At 35.7% G+C, this 17,025-nt stretch overlaps 1 long non-coding RNA gene across 2 annotated transcripts in view; it reads right to left on the bottom strand.

Moving 5' to 3' along the window:
- Nucleotides 1–17,025, bottom strand: part of LOC150104288 (uncharacterized) — a 238,947-nt gene that overhangs the window by 197,651 nt on the left and 24,271 nt on the right. The window lies entirely within an intron of this gene.

The following is a 17,025-nucleotide window of genomic DNA, read 5'->3' as shown; positions in this document are numbered from 1 at the left end:
GATCTTTCTTTTCTTACCGACAACTTTACACATATCTTCCTGGCTGAATTTTCTTCAGAATTTGCCAGTGAGACTCCATGATTTGATGTCTGCTTTCAAACTCCTTAATTTTTTTTTTTTTTTTGAATAATAGTTGTATATTTGAGTCTGCAGTTCACCTCTGAAAGCATCTCGACTTTATTTTTAAAACAGCTTTCTTACATATTTTTTATTTTTAATATGAATTCATATTGAAATCATATCCGGTTCAAAACTAAATAGTGGTCATTCCTATTTCAAATAGCCTCTGTATTGTGAACCTGCATGAGCTATCCATCATACTATACTACAATCAAATGAAACGTTTTGTTTATGTCATCTATTCATGTGATCTATGTAGATCTTTTTGTTGAAGGACATGAACTGTTCATCGCTAATGTGTTGAACAGTTCATGTCCTGACCAGATGTACAGTAGGCATTTACCATGACTTTTCGTTTTGCTCTTATCTCAATTTCTCCAAAACATTTCCATATTACTAGTGTATTTACTAATCTGCTTTTTCCTCCTCCTCCTCCTCTTACGTGTATTAAGCCTGGTGGTCCGTTACGTTAGTATTAGGCATAGCCTATTAAGATTTGAAACCGCGACCGCCTCAAGGATAAGGAGGTTAGCCTTATGCCTCCCGGTGTGTGTGTGTGTGTGTCCTATGTCTGTAAACGCATGTGTTCACGGGGCCGGTTTGGCTGTTCTGGGGGACGAAAAACACGAGTTTCTGGGTGAAAAAAGTCTCTACCATCGTACGAGATCGGCTAACTAACGTTTAGTCGAAAGAGAGCAGATATAGGTGTTCCTCACGTCGACGGGAATCGAACCCAGGTCTTTCCGACCAAAGGGCTTCGTCCTTTCGACGGAGCTATAGAGGCTCAACATGCTTTTTAGATTAGATATCCAAAAAGGACTAACTTTTTCCTTTTGTTTGCGTCATCTGCCTTCTGCAATGCCTCGAAATATTCCTCGACCTCTTTCTTAAAAATCATCTTCCTTGCGACCATAGGGACCTCGTTGTCCAGTTTCCCATTCTGATATTTGCTCACATCACTTTGCCTGTCATTTAAAAAGATAATTTTCGTGTTTGATGTTGAATAGTATAGCTTTTTCTTTCCCTGATCATTATTGTCTGAGTTATTTCGAAGTATATTAGCTGTTTCTTCTTCTTCTTCTTCTCCGCTTCGCTAACACCAGTTATATTGAGGTGGTACTTTTGCAATTCTTCTGCTAGTTCTACTTCGTTTACATTGACAATTCTTAAGTCAGTGGTGCCTATCCTGAATTTTTCTGATGCTTAGCTGAAATTTGTTCCAAAAGCTGACTTTTTACACTTCACCCTAGTTCCCGGAAGAAACAATAAGGACTTCTTTTTTTTTTTTTTTAACAGGACGTCACTCCAGCCTGCACGATATTTTTTCTTCTATCATCACCACCTATTGGTTTAAGCCAATACAGCATAGAATTTAATTAGCTAAATTTCCAGTCCATTCACATTCGTTCAGTATCTAGTTAGATAACGGTGTGCATCACTAGAAGATGAAGATTAGACATTAGGTCAGAAGTCCGTTCTCTGCATTCCTTAAAGGGCTTCATGGAAGTCTTTTTCCAGTTATCTAACGTTGGCCCTTATGGCACCCTTTTTAAATGCTGCAGTTATAATGATGAATCAAATCATTGGCAATAAAACGGTCTTAATCCTTTCAGTAGATATCTGGAACATTGCAGTGTACTGCAAAGAAAAAAAAATACATGTTCTCAACTATCTCTCTGAGGATTGTGGCAGCGTTCAAGGCCAATTGTATGAAGTGGCGATCTTACCTCTTTAATGCATTTGCTAACCTCTATCCGTAAATGCATTTGCCAACCTCTATCGGTAAATATCCTCAGGATTTCTATAATCAAAGCTTCCTTTCCTAAACATTACCACTGATTAACTTATAAGGGCCCTGTGTCCTATTTCTGTAACTGTCTTCAGCAACATCTAACCAAAATGAAGACTGACAACAGAAATATCAATAGCAATGAGTTGTCTGCTATTGAATGTCTCTGGCTGTTCAACGACCTTTTTATCTTCTCTGCACATGGAGATATCGAAATTGTAGACCACTGATGTCAGTAGTATACAATTTATATTGATGAATTATTAAACTCCATTCAAAGTGATTGTTACTAGAACGACATTATTCATACGGGACTAATTACAACTCCTGCAATATTGTTCTACTTCACCGGACAAGTTTTTTCCCGATCGCTTTTCCTTAATGCAGTTAATTTAATTTAATTTTATTTTATTTTTAAATTTTGGTGAATATTTCTTTGTTCCCCTATAAACAAAATCGACAACTGACCAAAGAAGGATACAAATAAAATGTACTCCAAATGTGACGTGCAATGAAGAAGCACAAAGAGCCCTAGTATAAAATATCTCCACTAGCATATCTGAGAAAAGCAGAAAATGATAAAAAAAAAACTTAATTTAATTCCCAATTCTCTTTCCAGCCACTCATGAAAAATGTAAAGTGGCAATGCCGATCTAGATGTCCATTATGATTATATGTTTCTTTACGATAATTCAAATATTAATTCAGACTTAATAGACAAAAATGGGCTGATTTTAGTTACGCAATTAATGCAAGAGACATCACTTGTCGCTTATAAATGAATCCTTTAATTTCTTGTCAGGAATATTTCATTTATTTTATTCGGCTTGAGACAGTTTTTTAACCTCCCGAGAAGTGCTAAATATGGAAACAACTAACAATGTCAAAATTATTCCTCAGAGGGAAACGAAAAGCCAAAAAAAATATTAAAAAAAATGACGTTCTAGCAGGCAGAGTTCAATCTTAAAGTAAACGCGATAGTACACTTCTCTCAGTCCCTATCGCTGTCACGTAGATGTCCCCTGCGGTTCAGCCACAATCATATTTCTACATGGACGGCCGTCGGAGATGATCCGTGTGACATCGCTCCAGCACTCATTCTGACACGTTGACAACAGCTATGTCCTGAGGGCTAATTGTGCGACGGACGACGGAGTCCTGCTGTCACCAGTTGTCACACTCACCTGTCACCTGGAGAATGACCACCGACACTAGCGACATAAAGTGGACTGAGGTTAAAGCAGTTTATTTGAGTATGAATTCTGCCAGAAGCTGATGTTGTCAGTGAATGTAACAGCAAAAATTTCTTTAGTGCAGCAATGCAGTTATAGAAATGCAGCGCTATTGTTTCTGTGAATATGATGTGTAGGCATGATAAATGTTATGTTTTCCTTTGGCTGGGAAATTTTACTTGAGCTGAATTAAATCCTGTTTTCACTTTCTCAATAAAAAATAAACGTCGTTTACATTATTGAGAGAGTTACATTTTTTAAAAAAAATAAAATAATAGTTTATGTGATTTAAGATCAGTGTACATTCTTGTGAAATTATTAAAGTCCAATATCAGTCACATGACTCCAATTGATGAAACGTTTTGCATCATTTAGAATGATGTAACATGACTGTCAGTGATATGACAACCATGTTGTATCACTTCCTGCCTAAACGCTTATTGTTGTTACGATAACATTTAACAAAATATATTCATAGTGCTTCAAGTATAATCTCGTTTTTGCCTTATCGCTGTTGCTCAACTTGGCGAAGTCTTGTATTCCTACCAGCAAACCTTTTTTGTTGATGTGCTTGATAAGTCGGGTCACTTCAGCAGAAACCTTGTCAGCAGTGGTGACATGTTTTCTCACAGAGTAGTTCTTTCAACTTAAGACATAGAATGAAGTCGGAAGATTCATGTCAAAACCGCACGGGAGAAGAGGGGAAGCATTTGTAATTCATACTCTTCTATAAGATTAGATGTATAGGAAAGCTGGTCATTTCACAATAACTGACCAGAGGCAGATTCTTCCTTCAAATATGAAGTCTTATTTCAAGAACACCGGATAAAAAAAATGGTTTATAATTAGCGCGTTATACCTACTTTGAATGTGGAAACTATTACTTCATTCCACTGGCCACGTATGCAGTATGCATGGTGGGGGATACGCTTTAAAATGACCCTTGCAAATAAAATTTGTCCTATACACCCTAACGCTCGACAAACATCACGAATAATGATTCCTGCATGTCATCGTAAGAAATATGTTTATATATAAAAATCGCTATAATTTAGAAAATAAAAAAAATGAGAATCAAATCTCACACCGTGCATTTAACATATTTTTCATTTAGAAAAAAGATTTTTTACGTCGCTACACTTATTTTTCTGTCGACACGACCCAAGTAGGAAAGGTGACGTCACAATGAAGATTTGTTTATCATTATGTATTCCCTTATCACTCCAAATATCTACTTTTTATATATATATATATATTTGCAGTATAAGAACTATATTGCAAACGATAGTATTCCAGAGCCCTGAATGCGTGACATTTCCCCGTCATTTAGATTTAATACATCCTGATAGAAAGCGAGTTCCCTAATAACACTTCATTATGCTTAATGCAGTCATTAGTGGTTGGATACAGTGGACTTCATTATACAACGCAGTGGAATATCTATTCATAAAAGTTATAAAAAAAAAGAGAGAAAGAACTAATCTGCTTAAGTAGGCATACTTTTTGAAGTAACATATTAAAATACTGGATTAGAGAAACCTGACAGAAACCTTCATTATTATAATTGTCAGTTATGATACTTATTGTGTTGGCGTGTTCATAATCAACCAGATGCAGTTGGAATCCATCATAATAATATGACTGTTCACTGAGTTTCGATCTTTAAATAAACTGAATGCAATAAATTACAAAAAAAAGTAAGGAGCTTGTATATAAAAATGTAAACATTCATTACGAATTTTTATTATAATAGTAACCTGTATGTTACCATAGAAACAGAATCAATTTCTGCAGGTAACTGCTAAACGAATAAAACAATATTTATCATTGACATTACGATAAAAAAAAAGATGATCATAAAAAAAGATGATCAGTAACATACAAATCTAGCACTGGATTTTTGATCCATCAAACAGGCAAATTAGTTAGAGAAAACACAATTAACACACATTTATTTATTTATTCTTGTATGTTGTGTCCACAATTCCAGCCAACAACAGCACCTCTTACTGGCCTCACAGTTTCATTAAGTCAAATGAATTGAAGTAGTTGATATTATTATAAATAAAATGTCTATTGGACCATTTTTTTAAATAAAAAAACATATCAAACTATCTTTCCGAGAAATTCAAAGCCGTTTCTTTTAACTCTCACGATTTTTTATCTACTGGAGTTATATTGTCAAGTATTGTATAGAAATTTTGATAAGTGGGTCCTTCAGGGTTTTAAGCACACAAACTACAAAAGAGCTATCGATCATAGAATGCCAGAAAGTGGCACAACTATGAAAGAACCTCGTCTCATAATTGAGGAACGAATCAACTCAAAAGTTGCCAAATTAGAGTCACCACCCTTCTTCGTTTCATGCAGGGCATTGTTGCCACGAGACATCACCTTACCTTATTCTTCGTAATCACCTGCAACCAGCGCACTGTCATTTTCCAAGTGGTGTTATCACACGGCGAGATCTTCATTGGCTTCTACTTGTGGTCAATCATTTTTATTCTTCTCTTTAACCTATTTTACTACCAGGAGACGTTCGGTAAGTGCTCCATATTACACACTGTAGTTTTACTGGTTTTGGAGCATTCTCTTTAACTATGTTAAGGGAAGGTTTAATCATGCAGTTGTCTCTTTTGAATGGCGAAATATAAACTTGCGGGAATTAACAAGGACGGCTGCTTGATTTCTAAGTTTTGCTGATGGTTAAGCGTACATAAAAACAAATAATTATTTTGTCTAATATAACTATTTATTGTAATCGAACTGATTACAGCCAACAAATTATACAACCATTTCACAAAACTGCATCATTAGATTTTAAATTAAATGTGACTTGTCCAGTCCGCCTAAGAGGCTCAACAGCAGTAACATGACTGCATCAAATAAGATTCGAACCAATAAATACTAAAAATATCCGAGACCCCCAACAAAACTTTACAATAATAGCTTCTGCTCTGTTCCTATCAGCAGATTCCGAAGCACCGAGCGTGTGTTGAAAGAACGTGTTTGGTTCAGGAAGATGAAAGATAACTTTTGTGCTATCACGGCAAAACATTTTCGCCCACGGTTTGTTTTTCCACATGTCACAGGTGACATTTCCATTAATCATTTGAAAAAGCTATTTAAACCTACCATTACGAACCCGATTTGTTCTCACTAACGCACATTAGTCATTCAGAGATATACTTCACTGGAAGAAATGTCATTTCTTAAATTTCTTTACGCTTGCATCATCACTGGCTGTTTATTAAGCGAATGGAAGTAAAGAACTATATGGATAATAAAGAGTCGCCTTCTGAAATGATAAAAAACGGATGCAACGGCTTTGGGAAACACTATTAATAATATTGCCCAGAAAATTAAAAGTAATAATGCTATGTCCATCAAACACAGAAAAACTACTTTTATGGAACTGTTTTTTAACTCATGCATTCATAAAAACTCTGCAGGAAGCAACCTACTGACAAGCTTATATAATTCATTAATTTTGTCAGGCTTTTCTGGCGAAGTTTAATTCTGATGAATTTATGAGTAAGCGTTAGAACTATTTGTTATATGCCTTTGAGCCTGTCCTGGGGAAATTAACTGAAGTGACATCTCTAAATTAACTGGAGTTTTAAATTGAAAATTTAACTTTCTCTTAGACTAACGAAACAAAAGAAAAGTTTAGATATAACGGAAAACATTATGATATCTTTTATTTTAGAACGGGAGGGGAAAAGTTTTTACTTTCATTCTAATATGTTGAGTCCTAAAGGAATGAGCACATGTCACGTGACACGTTAATGACAAGAATTGCCATTTACAACAATGGCATTAATACTGCAGCAAAGCCAGACCACGTTATAATTCAGTCAGCACATCGAAAGAATAATTTATACTTCCGTTCTGATGTCATTAGCAACTAAACTTATGGGAATAGTGCATCTCTTAAAAGTAATAAAAAGATAACGTTTCACAAAAATTAATTCGATAAAATACTTGAACCATTTAAACAACAGAAGGATTTAATTACAGTCGGCCGATGTAAAAGTGATCGGGTTGAAGAATATGGCATTTTGTTTCCAAATAGTCAGGCCTGGCCTAAAGTTGACTGGATCGAAAAAGGATTTTATCTTCGGACATTGATACTGCGAATAATCTAGCATAGTGGACAATGAATAGCCAACATTTAGACCTCCTATCTACTATAAACCTTACTAATATCAGTAAGGTTTACTTCATTACGCGTTCATATACTGCAATGCATGCACAGTATTTTTTTTTTCCTTTTGGGAGGGGCGGGGGGTATAATAAATAAACTACATCAGTGAAAATCGGAATGGCACATAGCTTCTCAGAATCGTAATCCATCCTTAGTTTTTTTTTATATCAGTTAGATTTTGGCTCTTTTTTTCATGATTATTGATTTGTATAGAAATATAAAAAATTCTGTCTTTGTATTATCCGGCCCTTTTACCGGCATTGTTGATGTTAATTTCTATTTATTCTTCTTCTTTATTTAAAAACTTATCAGATGCAACATGAACATGGGATGTACTGCGTCTATCAAAAGTGTTTCGTTGATGTGCAAGTCATGTATCGTGAAAGGTAAAAAATCATTTTCTAAGAAAAAGTCGATCCTTTTTGAGATCAGATAACTCAGCTTTGATTGTAAAAGGCTAGAAAATTGTCCCATACTCGAATTTTGAATGACTTTGACGTGATTTGAAATTCGAGTATGGGACAATTTTCTAGCCTTTCGACAATCGGTATTATTCTCCAGTTGTCAAATGAAAGTGAAAAATGTTACTTTCTTCTTTACTTTCAAATACAGAGAAAAGTTAAGTATGCAATTTAACTAGGAAAGTTAATTTTAAAAAAAGTAAGATTTAAATTTTAAGTTTTTGTTTTTTTTTCCGAAGCCACTTATGATTTTAGAGTTAATGATGCAAATATGTTTTTTATACAGTCCTTTATACGAGTTCTTTATACATGTCCAAATTCGATATGTAATCCAAACTGAGGTCTTTTCAACAAGAATGCCTTCTTGTTGAAAAGGATTCTTGCGATTTCTTGCGATTCTGCTATGGTGATCTGAGCTGTGATTAATTTCTGTTCTGACATGAGATGTCAGCACAAACTAAAATAGGTTAACACGTGTCGAAGAACTTCATACTGGATATATTGTCCGAAATGCTGTTTACACCTTTAGAATCAGAGTATTCTGACCATTTTCAATTTTGAAATAGTCATAATTCGAATATCGAAATGTTACATACATCCACTTCCTGCCTACCTGTACTCATTAAAATTAGCGTTTCAGGATAGTGTTAGAAATTATATTCATCACATTTCTTTATTCCTTCTAGCAGGCAGAAGTTTTTAATCTCGCAAAGACACGCATACTCGCCAGAAGAAAACAAGCAATAAAACATAACGCAGAGCTTCAGCCAAAACAAAACAAACAGCGAGTGGACTTCATGAATTGACCTTATGTGGTTACTATACATTAATATCATTTAATGTACTACTACTGTGCATGTTTTTGAATCGCTGGGAAAATCAAATCGATCTTAACCGAGATAATCAGATACAGAAAACAAAATTAAATATATACAACCAATCATATCTTGCAGCAGAAATATCTTAATATGCATACCTGATTCTACACTGAATATTAATACTGCAAACGATCAGAAAATTTCATAAAATAATTCACAAATTACATTGTTGTTGTTGTTGTTTTTTTTAAAAAAAAAAGAAAGTGACATGCAGCCTGAATAGACTCGGGGGTATTTCATGAAGCGAGGTAATCGGAGGGGAGCATCCCCGCTCCCCTCTTATGCAGAAGAGTTACAGGTTCGATTCTAGACACTGCAGATCATGACTTGCCTAGATGGCCGAATGGTTAGCGCACCACTCTCCAACCAACAGACTGCGGGTTCATAGCCTGCCCTGAGATGGATGTTTCTCTTTAGGAGGAAGATGAATTTCATCGCCCGGTGTGATACGACCTTCCCGCTTATTTGAGGTCTGAAGCGTCTTGAAAAAGTTCAATTTTGGGTCTCTAAAGCAGACTTTCCGGACAATGTAAAAATAAATAAATTTTGTGTGTGTGTGTGTGTGTGTGTGTGTGTGTGTGTGTGTGTGTGTGTGTGTGTGTGTGTGTGTGTGTGTGTGTGTGTGTGTGTGTTGCGCACACACACATACTCAAAAAAGTAAAATAAAATAATAGTGATTAGTATTATTGCCTCCTATCTGTACCCTGTGGGAATGTACTCAACGTGGGAAATGGTGAGAGGTTAAGCCCACATCCTATCGATTTCCAATAAAAAAAAGTAAGGGCTAAAAGAGTGCGGTTTAGTCCCTACTGTGAATGAAGAGACGCTACAGAATTCATTTTGATATATTTACGATGACATTTGTACTGATACAAATATAGTCTTGTCCATTCTTGCAAGCTACCGTGTAGTGGACGAAAACGGGAAGTTCCTAATGCAGAAACCAGAGAGTGGCTTACATCAGCAATTCAGAAATCTGGTAGTTTTAGATGCTCCAGTAGTCTTAGAAGATGAATTAGCGAAATAGCTACCTAATACTTCAGCGATATAATTAGGTAGTTACACAACTTATCTAATGCTGATAACCTGCATTCATTGAGATGCTCTATGAAGCTGATCTCTATCTTTCTGTGTATTAGAATATAATTCTGAACAGAGCAATATCATAACACCTTGTTAATAAATACAGAACTAGCACTGGATAAACGGTAAACACCGAAGCAAATACGGATGTTCTTATTTTGGACCTACTGATTAAACCGCAACCAAATGATGGTGTACCTTCATAATTTAAATATCTTTCTTGAAATTCAGGTACCTCTGAGTTTATAAGGCTGACATCACAGCAGCTGAAAACATTCCGATTGTCAATATGCTATAATGAAATGAGCAATTTCGCACTTTCACCAATTGAGCAGATGTTTATTTATCCTGAGTAATGGTTTTCAGTTAATTTATTTATTTCAGAAATAATTCATGTTTATTCCTAATTTCTTTTATTATTTTTCTCCATTCAAGCTCGCCCGGGATCGCCCATTATAAAGTTTCACTTTGAGATATTCAATTCCTCAAGGCGATTTCTCGCATCCCCGCTCCCCTCTTATTCTTCAACTCTACCCCAGTTACCAACAAAGAGGCTCATACCCCTTCACAGAGGTTGTTGGCCTAAGGAGACAACGCGCAGCATTTAGCACTTTGACCTGCATGTTAATCTTCTGATCCTTCTCCGAAGACCTTTACATTACGTCTATTTATTTATGATGTTGTTAATTAAGGTAAATAATTATCTTCCCAAATCTCTGTAGTAATTTTTATACATTGTGCAGTTTCCTCATACCGAACAGGAAGTCCTTATCGAGGACGTTATAAATGCAATATCGTGAGGTGTTTATGACGGGTGCTTTTGTAACTAATGACGTATTTATACTATTTTTTTGTGTTGACCTAATTACTGAAAAATTATAAGCGCATAAATAAAAACTGCACGTCATAATTCGAACTACTTTAATTTCATGGTAGATTTATCCTTGAATCAGCAAGGCAAAGTTAGTTATTACAGCCGTGTTGCAAGCATTCTATTTTCTGCTGCATACCAGTTGCGCTTGCGCACTTGTTTTCTTTCTTTCTTTTTATTTATTTTTTATATACGCCAGCTTTGCTTAGGCATCTTTCCCAGAATAGGTAAATATCAGCATTCTCTAAGGCGGGCCGAGCAAGATACAAATGAAGTCCAGAGATGACAGATGGTCTTACGGCCTGCTGGACTGGTGAAAGATGGAGCGATTCTCCCGCCATCCAGCTTTGTCACTGAGCACTGTGGCGAACATCATTCATCCATATCTGTCTGCGCTGATTAATGGAGACCCTGGCAGAGAGAACCATCTGGAGAGGATGCCATCATTATGGATAAGGAAGGGGAAAAAAATCCAAAGCTAATATCCTACTCAGCGGAGCGCGGATGTTCAGAGCAGTGCACACGTGTGAATAACTCTACAGCACACACTCAGACAATAAGGAGCAGCTCGCCCATCGGCACTAATCTTTAAAATATTCTTTACTCATTTTCCTTGTCTCACACGTAGTTTTAGGCAGGATTATTTATGAACTGTGTTTTCTTATAGTTTTCTCTTACTTCGTAATGGTATTCTTGGTCGCCATCGTGGCGTGTTTGCTATTTGGATAGATTTAATTTCAATGATTGAGCTTGTTTTAACTTTCGTAATTCAGAAATGTATGCGCGATAACTTGAACGAATAAACTAGTAAGTGAAAACAGAAAATGTGATAGCTAGGAGCTCTATCAAAAGATCAACATCTTTCTAATAAACTGATGAGTAGAATTATGAAAAGACGCACTTGGATGATTTTCTGTTTATAAAGGAAAAATCGGTGCTTACCAGAGGAATACCTTGCGGCGTATTAATTTTACAGAAACTATTTATTTTTTATACATACTTAAGCATGAGATGAAAATAATTCAGAACATTTTGTTTAGTTTATACGGTTAACGCTATAGCTCCCTATAGATCGCAAAATTTTCATGAAGGCTGGGAATTGCTTTTATTAATGATGTGAAATTTATTTTGGTGAAAACGGTTAATGCACTAAAGAACCTTTCAAAAATAAATAAATAAAATCAGTCCTATTTCATTTAAATCTTTGATATCACGAATTTCTCTGAGATAGAATGGGGAACTTTGAAGATGTACAATCAGGTCAATGAGCTTTCTTAATTAAGTATCCTTACAACTGAGGTTTAACTATACACTAAGCAGCACTACGTAAACTCAAGTATTGGTACATATTGATGTTGCTACAGTGATACGGTACCAACGTAATGCTCATTACAATACAACTACTGTGTTTACAGCAAGGATTATTATTAGAGCTGACAAATTTACTTCCTTGCTCAAACCAAGCACAAGCAAACAGGTCTGCTCAAACAAACTCGAGTCTGCGCATGAGAGAATATCCATGACAAAGCCTCCCTATCATGCGCAATTATGAGTTGATCTAAATGTCTACTATACCTAAAGGATACGCTCATCTTCGATATTTTATGCCTTCTTCATTCTACAGATAACGTCTATGACTTTGGTGCTCAGCCAGAAGGCTCAAATCCACAAATATATATATATATATATATATATATAGAGAGAGAGAGAGAGAGAGAGAGAGAGAGAGAGAGAGAGACAAAGAGTATAGCTGACAGTGATGATGGTTGTCGATCTTATAAACAACAGCTCTTTCGCTGATGTTAATTCGAAGAAAAATTGAAAATTCTGGATGACGTAATCACACCCAAAATAACGGATCAGCAAATATTTTCTTGAAATGTCCAATTCAGTGAATTTTGCAAGTTTTTTTTATTATTAAATGGTCATATTTTGATCAGATATTTAAATCATCTTAGTTTATTATGTTGAACAAATTGAAAATAAAATGAATTTAATTATTGCTAATCGTTTGATAAACTAATGTTTCTGGCACGTGCGTATTGTGTTAATGTAGATCGGTTGGTTTACAGTAAACAAACGATGCATCTTAAGCTAACGCAAGAAAGATCTTCAAAACGTACCAAAAACTATGCAAAATGCTTCACGAAACTTAAACCTGAAGCATACGAGTTTTAGCCGCGTGTTGGCTTCACGCTAGGGTATAGTATAGTGTGATTATAACGTGATTCTTTCCATCTCCCCTGCCATCCCCCCCCCGTTAAAAAAAGAGGTAGGGACAAATCATGATTAATGGTTTTCTTTCCACGTCTAGAACGACGGCCACAGAAAAGCAATTGTCAGATCATCAATCACCCCATTTCTTTTAGCGGGATTCGCCGCTTCTCCTCGCTAACTGAAGGTATTTTTCTTCATTTCACTGGATAAGTACAGCGCTGTAGCATCAACCGTCATATACGTGCAAAGTGTACTAACACTACCCAGCTCGCGCGAGCATCCCACATTCCCACAACACGTATTCTCTGGAATCAAGGGCTTTATGCTAAAAATGCATTTATTTACGTAACGGCGCACGAGCGAAACTCATCCTGCTGCGTAAAGGTTGGTTAAAATTTTGTAATTTCTCTTCTGTCTCCCATCCCCAGGGATATCTATAAGGCGGTATCAAGAATAAATATCCTGAAAGACACTTCCCGCTAATATTGCTAACTTACATAGGGAACGGAAGGAAGTCGGTAAAGGTAAACAGATTTATCCATTTTTCACTTACAAATGTCACGAGAATCTTCACTACACTTCTTTACAATACTCAACATCCAAGAAAACCTCCTAGGAAAATAAAGACACAGCTTGAAATGAATTTAAAGGGAGATCACTAAATCATGCGATCACTCTTATGCTCTAGTTACAAAGACAGCCATTGTTAACTTGTGACAGTATTTTGCTATATATTTGGATGCGTAGTTAAGTCATGCAAAATTTACAAGCATGTTTGGTCTCTCAGTAGCTTTTGGATGAATATCGGTGCCTTCTTGTTGAAAAAAAAAGTTGGATTCGAATTCCATCTAGGTGTTAGAGAGCATCTATATACTTTTCAAATGAAGGGGAGGTCTTCGGACCTCCATGGAAGCGGTCTTCACAGTCGCCTGGAAACTTGGATTTTTATCCACGAAACACACACATACACACAGTTGCACGGCTTATGGCTTAGGTGCATTATATGAATCCACCAGTCACAACGTCTCATATGATTTTAATGTTGTCTTTAAAGTACAGTCTGCTTTAACAACACGATATAAGTGTTTTTAACCACGTTTGAGATTATGTATCCTCCGGAGGATTGGGGGGGGGGGGGGATGATCGCGATCGTCAGGCACTGGATTTACAAATCCAGTGCTTATATTCTTGGTAAGGTTCATCAGTCCAGTCTTTGCCTATGAATGACATATTAGGAGCTTTTTTTTTTTTTTATTCTTGAGTGATTTTACTTGAGACAAACTTTATTTGTGTGGCAACGAATCGACTGTTTCCATTACTCTCTATCCCAGTTCGAACATATCTCACATACTATCACTCGACAAGCATTAAGGAAAGAAAGGAGAAAAAAAATTAACATTGTCGGACATGTTTATTGCCATCCAGTTTTCAAAATAACCAGTAGATAATAATTTTTGATTTTTTACATGCTTTTCCTATAACAACCATTAGCTGTATTGACATAAAGTTTACATTTTATGTCTCCATCCCCCACTCAGATGTAACGCTAAAACGAGAAGATATTCCCAAGAAAAGTAATGGTCTTCCTACAGGCAATAAAATTTTATTTCTTCTTGCTGCAGTGGTTTCGGTACCTAATGTGTTATATAAAACTGATTTAGCCCGCGAGACTTCTGCCGTCACCATGGCAACACCTGCTTTATATATGGCCTACTGAGGGACAGCGAAAACTACGAGACTTATCCATTGATGCTGCAATTGACGTTAGAATACTTCATATTCGGAAAGAGTTCAGCGCTTAACGCTCAAGAAGGCGAATAATTAAACAGAACTCTGCGATACATCAGTGTTCAAATCACGTAGTTGCGAAATCATTCTGTTGGCGAACGAAATAAGTACAACCGGACAAATACTATAATATTCGATAGAAAGCCCAGTGTGCTGACAATATCGCAGCGGAGTTCATTGCGGCGCAGCATACAGTGACGTGTTCTTACATTGCTCGAATGATATTGACGGTAAAATATTGTATAAAAAAGAGGAAAATGTCCCATGTATTGACAGTGTAAAAACGATTAAATATTGAATTCAAAAGAAGTGATGAACAGTTCCAACTGGACTTGTAGACCAGAAAGGCAAACTTCATAAAAATAACGACACTGAATTCTGTGAATCTAATTCCTGCCTTTCAAAATATTTAAAGGTTTCAAACAGAAACCTTCTAAAGGTTTCTGTTTGAAACAGAAAATTTATAAAAATATAAATTTATAAATTTTATAAATTTATTTATAAATGTATAAAAACCTTTAGAAGGTGTTTATAACACCTTATAAAGTAGCTTATGATGCAATACGGATTTTCTGTAATTTCATTTACAGCTGCGAATTGGACACCCGCTCAGAAAAGTGCAATGTTTACATGGTTGTTAAAGCACGGGTACACACGAGAGTCGTTTTAGAAATCCCAGACTTCTCTTAAAGAGTAGGTAACGACAGGTTTTTTTCTTTCTCTTTCTTCTGGTCACTTTAACAGACCGCAACAAATTGCCCTTCAATAGGCTACTATAATTTACCCAAATAGGTTCGTGCCGTTTACGTAACGGCTCTTGAGAATTTTTTTTCTTCTCCTTTCCACTTTTGAGAAGATACCAGGAAGTAAAAATGTTAATAAAATTGGATATTCATTGGAAGAAAAAAAACTTATAACTATTAAAAATTACGTTAAACAATATAAAATTAAGGAAAAGAAACATATATAATTTAACAAGTAGGCGAGTAATTTTATATTTTCTCCTATAACAGATAAGGTGAATGTAGAAATAAAGAACCCTAATGACCACGTATGCAAGTATTAAGACTATTTTCATTACGCTTTGTGTGCGTGGAGAAGAATCGTTTATATCAAAATCATATAGATCAACTCCCCTTAAAAAATAATTATAATTAAGCATAATTGTATGTTTCTAAATGTCCTCGTATTATGATACGAATTCAAGGGAATTGGGATTCAGTACATAGTAGACCTGAGCAGTTTATGAGGTTTTACAAATGGACAATCAGTTCACATACTAATCAGCAAAATCAAGAAATTCAGTATCCAGCTGACCAGAATAAAAATAATAACGATGTTGTTATTACGTCGCTTATCCATTATAGTGTATCCGTTCTTTAAAAGAATGGCAGTAAAAGGAAGAAATGAGGATGAAGAAAAGTTTGTTAGACGAATCAATCTGGAGAAGATTGATTAGTGGAAGAAGGTGAAACGTTCAAGTGAAGCAGGCCACCTAAATTCGTATTCTTCAATGACGCAAGGAACATTTCAGCCCTTTTTCAATTGAATCCTACTTATACAGTTTGAGATAGCAGTAGGAATGGTTTCCTTACCTTCGAACTCAAGAATTCATCTTTCTCAGAACAGAGCAGTCAGTAGTTGAATACCTAATACATTCGCCTCACGGACTATTTTAATACAGCTGCGTCTGCGTTGATTTTAAAACAATTTAATCCACACCTATCAGTAAAGTAACACTTCTTAATGCTTTTTTAAAGTCCCTCTCTCAGTGCCTTACCAAATGAAATAAGAACAAACAAAAAGAAGAGGTTGAAAATGGCCTCTTAAATATTTTTAGAAACAGATTATGAAGAATTTTTATCATGTAGGAAAAAACACCAGAAAGAGAAGTTAGAAAATGAGATCAAACTGCAAGTTCACTTCTGAAGCCCTTTTTCTTCCTCGAATTATTGGAGACAGTCCAAGAAGAGAAAAAAATTCTGATATTGAGCCTCTTCATGGTTCGTGTGATCCCTTTCTGGTGAATAATCAAAGGAAGAATGGAGTGGGATGTGCGGTATTGTAGCGGAATTTAGATTATTAAGGCAAGAGTAGTGGTGGAGGAAGTGAGATGGTAGTAGGTTTGCTTTATTTTTAGATACTCTGTTGCAGAATCATTTGGAAGCGCACCGAACTCGAACGAAGTTGGTTGATTTTTTATTTATTTTTATTTTTTACAATTAATGCTCAAGCGTATAAGATCATGAGATGTTTTGCGTCATGTCTGACAATTTCAAAATATACATGTATATATATATATATATATTGGTGGATTAATAGGAAAATAAGAGACGAGTTTGATGCGAACTGGGTTGATTTGATACTCAAATCACACGA

Source organism: Typopeltis vanoorti, chromosome 8 (genome assembly GCF_054136105.1).
Source record: "Typopeltis vanoorti isolate ZY-2024b chromosome 8, IOZ_Tvanoo_1.0, whole genome shotgun sequence".
Taxonomy (NCBI): domain Eukaryota; kingdom Metazoa; phylum Arthropoda; class Arachnida; order Uropygi; family Thelyphonidae; genus Typopeltis; species Typopeltis vanoorti.
This window is presented reverse-complemented; position numbering and strand designations above follow the sequence as displayed.